Below are 6310 nucleotides of genomic sequence, written 5' to 3' on the forward strand. Positions count from 1 at the left end.
CAGAATATTCAGAATATGATGAGTGGCTGAAAATGAATCTGGATTCTCTCCTACTCCTAGGCAGTCATAAACTGATAACTTTAGAAATGTAATGAGGAACTCAAGCTAAAAAAGAAACATAAAGTTTCTAACTTCAGTTTTGTGTGGATTTTCAGAAAGAGGCAAAAGGGATTTGCAGGTTTGGCTTTTGCTCAAGTTACATTTAACATGTTGGTATGAGAACAAATGTGACAATTAAAAACAACCAAATGGTTACCTAGTTTAGAGAGCAGAAAGGGAAAAAATAGAAAGTAACACCTTCTGTAGAAGAAAAAGAACAAATGGCAACGCTAGATATGGAATTGCATCAACATAGTTCTTTTTCCAATATAAAATGCCTTGGAAACTAGCAACAAGTAATACCAACTCCACAGAATATGTTCTCCCCTTTTCTTTCTCTACCTTATAAAAAGACTAGCAGGTAATTCAGGCATCTTGTGCACCTTGGCTTTTCCTTTTCTTTCCTTCAGCCAGTTGGCTTGTTATTGTTATTTTCTCATTGCCACCATTTCCCTATGCACCAGTACTTACCCTTTCTTTTAACAGATGCATATTGTACTCATGAGACCACATTTTGCTGTGAATGTATCATAAACCAACAATTTTGAGTCTATCTTTATTCTTTATCTTTATCTGGTGTTTCACAAATTGTGGCCTAGGAAATATCTGCAGGGTATTAAAATGAAATACCCTGAAATATCCTGGTATGAAATATCCTGGTATGAAATATCCTGGAGTATTTCATAATTCTTAGGCTCCACCCTAGATTTAGTAAATCAGTATCTTTGAGGGTGGAGCCTTGTAAATCACTTTCCTAGTGCTTAAACTAAAATTGGAGATCCATGTCACCCAATGATCATTTTTTTAAATGTAATGTGATTCAAATTGCAGATACTTCCCTCTTCCAGAGACTGTTTTGATCACCAGAGGGACAGATGAGAAGAGTGGAAAGCTCTGGGCTAGATTCTGGAAGACAAGAGAGCAAGTCCTGTTTCTAATACTCCCAGAGCATGTGATCTGGCATTTAGTCTTTTCATTTGTAAGAAAGGACTAACCCACCTGTCCCGGCCAGCTCACTAGGCTGATAAGAAAACAAAATGTAATGGGAAGTGCTTTGAAAACTATAATTTCTACACAAGTTTGAAGTCATATCATATTATTTTGGTTATACTTTATACCATTTTCTGAAGGCTGCCTCAAAGACAATGAAGAGAGAATTTAGTAGAAGAAAGAATATATATTTTAGATGAGAGTTTAAGACCATGTAAATTATTATTAACATGCGGTTTCCCTAGATGAATTCTAACTAGTTCCATTAAATCTAGTCATTGATCCATTCATGCTAAATGTGCCAGCTGTCATGCTAGTTGTTAGAGATTCAGTGTGGAAAATGATATTATTCTCTCCCTGGATCACAATTACATGTGGGGAGATAGACACATGAGTCATTAGAAAACAATGTGCCTAGAAATAGCCAAAATAGGCAAGAAACAAATAAGCATGAAAGCCACGATGGGTTCATTGATGTTTTCATTCAGGAGGAGATATTTGAGTTGTGCCTTTTAGGATGTGTAGACATTCACTGGCCCTTTAAGGTAGGAAGGGCTTTTGGGAAAAGGACAGAGTATCAGAAAAGGCCTGTAGGTCAGAGTACATGCTCCTTGGAACTTCATCTGTGGAAAACCTTTGAGGTCTGGGTTGAAAATGCATTCCTCCAGTATACAACAGTAACATGCATACTTATGGATCTTAATATTCATAAGATCCATATGACTTGGGAAACATGTGGAGTAATCTAGATGGGTAAAGCTTAGGGAATTTTGTGGTTACAGGTGATTTCATGACTTGCTATTAATGCTAATTAATGGTGTGATTCCTCTAGTTTCTTTGTTATTAATAAATGGAGACTATAAGAATAATTTGCAGGATTGTTTTCAGAAATAAGTGTCAAACAATAGTACACATACAATAATTATTATTACTGGTAGTAGTATAAACTCAATGTTTGGGATAAACTCAATGGTTGGGATTCTATCTAAATAGTATAAAAGAAGGAAGAATAGGTTAAAACTCACTGCTTCTCAACCCCTGAACACATAGACTGGATATAAACAATATGTGTTCAGGACTACAGATGTGGTATGGGTTCCAGAAATGAGATAAATTTTATTATTAAAGACCAGACCACTTAATATAAAAACATAAGAAACTCTGAGTCCTAGAATCTGCCCACAGGCTTGATATTTTTAAACTGTTAGTCAACTATCAGCAAACCTGACTTGACATCTACACATGTATCGACAAGAATCTATATATGCCTTTATTCTTCATCTGCTCAATATGTTTATTGAATTCCTATTATGTTCCAGGCATGAGATAGGCACTTGGGGTACAATAGTGAATAAAATCGTAACTGTCTCTGCCATCATAGTGTTTTCATTAAATCTATGCACATCATTAATGCATATTTGTTTCAATAATATTTTAGTTTGAGAAGTAATGTATGATAGTGTTTTGGAGCACCACCTTTGGCATCAGAGATGTACTGGATTAAATTCCATCTTTATCGATTTACAGTTCTGTGACTTTTGGAAAGTAGTGTCTTCTTAGATTAAATTTATGCATTTGAAAACTGGATAATTATCTCATGTAGTATTTGTGAGGATTAAATGAGGCAGTTCATGTGAGGCACTTAGTGTAATATTAGCATGTATATAATAAACATTCCATAAATATTAGTTATTGATTTTAGATACAATTCTTTTCAGAAAGACCCCACCTAGGTATCTTTTTTGTGCAGTAGAGCAGCCTAGAAATCTTGAATAGTTATTTTATTTTTATTTATTTTTTTAATTTCAGCATATTATAGGGCTATAAACATTTAGGTTACATATATTGCCTTTGCCCTACCTGAATCAGAGCTACAAATGTGCCCATCCCCCAGACAGTGCACACCATACTCATTAGGTGTGTATACACCCATCACCTCCTCTCCCCTCCCACCTGCCCGATTACCATATGTGCACACACACATGTTGGTCAATTAGTCAGCCACAAAAAACGATGGTTAACTAGCACCTCTTGAATAATTCTTTTGTGGCAAAACAACATAGAACGTTGGATAAAATATATTTATTAATAATTAGTTATTTCTATTTGCATAGCTTTGCTGGCAAGAAAGGAAGAAATACACTTAAAGGCCAAGACTGAAGGTAAAGCAAAATCTAGAAAGGTAAGTAAATGTAAAAGATACCTTTCACTCTGGAAGCATCTTTAAACCCTGATCACCTTGAGCTTTAATGTTTAAGATCATTTGGTCCAGGGACCTGGATACAAAGCCCAATATTCATTCAAAGATGGGAAATTTGTGGGATACCCTGGGAAAACTTTTAGATGTCATTGTAAGGGTTCAAGACCTTCATTGTAAAGATGTGGAAGACAAAAAAAATTCTATCTCACAGAAAATGGCAGAAAGGAATCTTGTCCACCTTAATCACAGCACAGACAGGGTTGAGTGGAAGAAAAGGTACTTCTTTAGCGTTGTTATACAAAAGGTGGACTTTGGGAAAATTTGGTGTTCGAAATCACACTTTCTGTGTGTTCTGAAAAACCTCCTGGTGAGAATTCATTTCATAATAGTTACAGGTTGGATTATACCCCAAGCATTTAGCAATGTCAAACTCAAATTTTCTTTGGAGGAACCCATCTTCAACCCAGACCTCAAAGATTTTTCACAGATTAAGTTCCAAGGAGCATGTATTTATATTCAAACACCAAACAACACACAGGGTTACTGTTTGGGTTGCCAAAATTCATATGTTGAAGTCCTAACCCACAATACCTCATAATGTGACCTTGTTTGGAACTAGCATCATTTCAGATGTAATTAGTTAAGATGAGGTCATACTGGAGTAGTGTGAGCCCCTAATCCAATGTGACTGGTGTCCTTATGTAAAAAACTCTGTATGAAGACAAAGAGACACTTACAAAGGGAATACTATATAAAGACAAAAGGAGAACACCATCTATAAGGAAAGCCAAAGATCACCAGCAAACCACCAAAAGCTAGGAGATAGACATGGAACAGATTCTCCCTCATAGCCCTCAGAAAGAACCAACTTTGCTGACACTTTGATCTCAGGTCTGTAGCCTCCAGAACTGTGCAGAATAAATTTCTGTTTTGTAAGTTGCCCAGTCTATGGTATTTTGTTGAAGCAGCCCTAGAAAACTAGTACACACACGAATCACTTTTAGGGCAAAATGTCTCCCCTACTCCTGATGTTTTCTGCTAAGGAAAGTTATCTTTGCTGGTGTTACACTCCTGGCATCTTTCTGCCCATCAACTTATTCTGAAGTGGGGAGTAAGGTTGTTGGAGTAGCTTACCTGATTGGAATATTTGAAGAAAATACCTAGGCATGCTTAGCTCAGTAACATTCTTCTTCCTTGTAGGAGTGACTTGCTCACAGGAAGATGTTTTGCTCTGCTTCCCCAAAGATTAACAAATTCTCTTGGTTAACAAACCTAAATTCATGCCTATCAGTCATAAAGATGATGTTTTGTCTTCTTTGGTCACTCTGTTATTTTATTTATCAATCTGCCCAGAAGCTCAGTGTGGAAAAGATGTGAATATTTTTGAGGACCTCTCACAAGCCAGGATAGGCACCATTAGTTCAAGCCAGCAAAAACAACAGGCAGCAGAATAAAACCTGACAGAGACTCTAGGCATTGGAATTATTAAATATAAGATATAAAATACTTAGAAGTATTATATTTGGGAAAGGGATATGAAATTGAGGGCATGATGAAGAAAAGAGACCATGGAAAGAGCCATTTTCAGAAAAACAAGAAGTGAGACACATTACCAGCCACAGATTTTCCCACCAGAGAAGACTCTAAAGTGTATACTTCAGGTCAAAAAGAAATTATCCCAGAAAGAGTTACTCAGCCGTCAGTAGAAATCCTGAGTCAAGAAATAGGTAAATTTGTGCATATATCTAAACAAACATTGACTTCATAAATCTTAACAATAATGCCCAGTTTGTGAGGTCAACTAAGCCAAAGCAGATCTAAAATCTGGAAATATAGCATGTTGCTTTTCAGAAGATGATAGGAGTTAAGTGTTGTAAAGTCATGGCATTGTTTGAAGGAGCATAAAGAAGTTGATTAGAATTCAGTCTTTTTTATGTATGCATGTTAGCATTTTAGGGAGATATAAAATAAGACCCCCAAAACCCTAATCAATCCAATGTAAGGTAAGAAAAAAGGGGATTAAAAACACCAGTAGAAAAAGTAGGATAAATGAAAACTAGCATCTAAGGTGGTAGTTATAAATCCTAATTATACCTGTGACCACTGTACATTTTAATGAATTAAAAGATCCAGTTAAAAGACAATATTTTTCAGACCACGTAAAAAATAAAATACAGCCATATGTTGCTGAACAAGACATATGAGAATTATAATGGCACAGGAAGGCCAAAATTAATAAACATGAAAAGATATATTAGGCAAATACTAACAAATGAAAGCCAGTATATCTAAGCTGGCAAAAAAAAATTCACTAAATATGTAGGTATATGAAAATTATAATTAAAAAGTTTGATCTAATGGGCTTAGCAACTAAAAAATAAAATACATGTTATTTTCAACTGTATGCATAAAGTTTCCAGAATTGACCATGTGCTAAGCCATTAAGCAAGTCTTACATTTACAGAACAACTATCATGTAGATCATATCATTTCATTATAATTCAATTTAGTTAGAAATTAGAAGGCATTAAAAGCCTAAATAAATTGATAAAGGGTATAAAGGCTTGATATCATACATACGCCAATTCTTCCTAAATCTAGCTTCAGAGTTCTTGCATTTCAAATCAAACCTGAAAAGGATTGTGTGTTTGTGTGTGTGTGTTTGTATAACTTGAGTATTTGATTCTAAGGTTCATGTAGAAGAACAAATGGTAGTCATGGCCAAAACTCTAATGACAAAGAACGATGTGTTTGGGAGGTTTTGCATTAACAGATATAAAGATCATAATAAAGCAATAATCAATAAGATAGTGTAGCATTTGTTTAGGGATAGACAAATAGTCCTATGAAACCGTACAAATTTTCCAGTAATGGACCATAATGTATACAGAAAAGATTCTTCATAGGTCTGGTATTGGCGCTCACTGGGTAAAGTATGGAATATCCAGCAAATTATGCTTGGACTGTTGATTATTCAGAAAAACAGAAACTGTATTATACTCAAAATCAATTTTAGATTGA

The sequence above is a fragment of the Microcebus murinus genome, chromosome X, assembly GCF_040939455.1.
Source record: "Microcebus murinus isolate Inina chromosome X, M.murinus_Inina_mat1.0, whole genome shotgun sequence".
NCBI lineage: Eukaryota > Metazoa > Chordata > Mammalia > Primates > Cheirogaleidae > Microcebus > Microcebus murinus.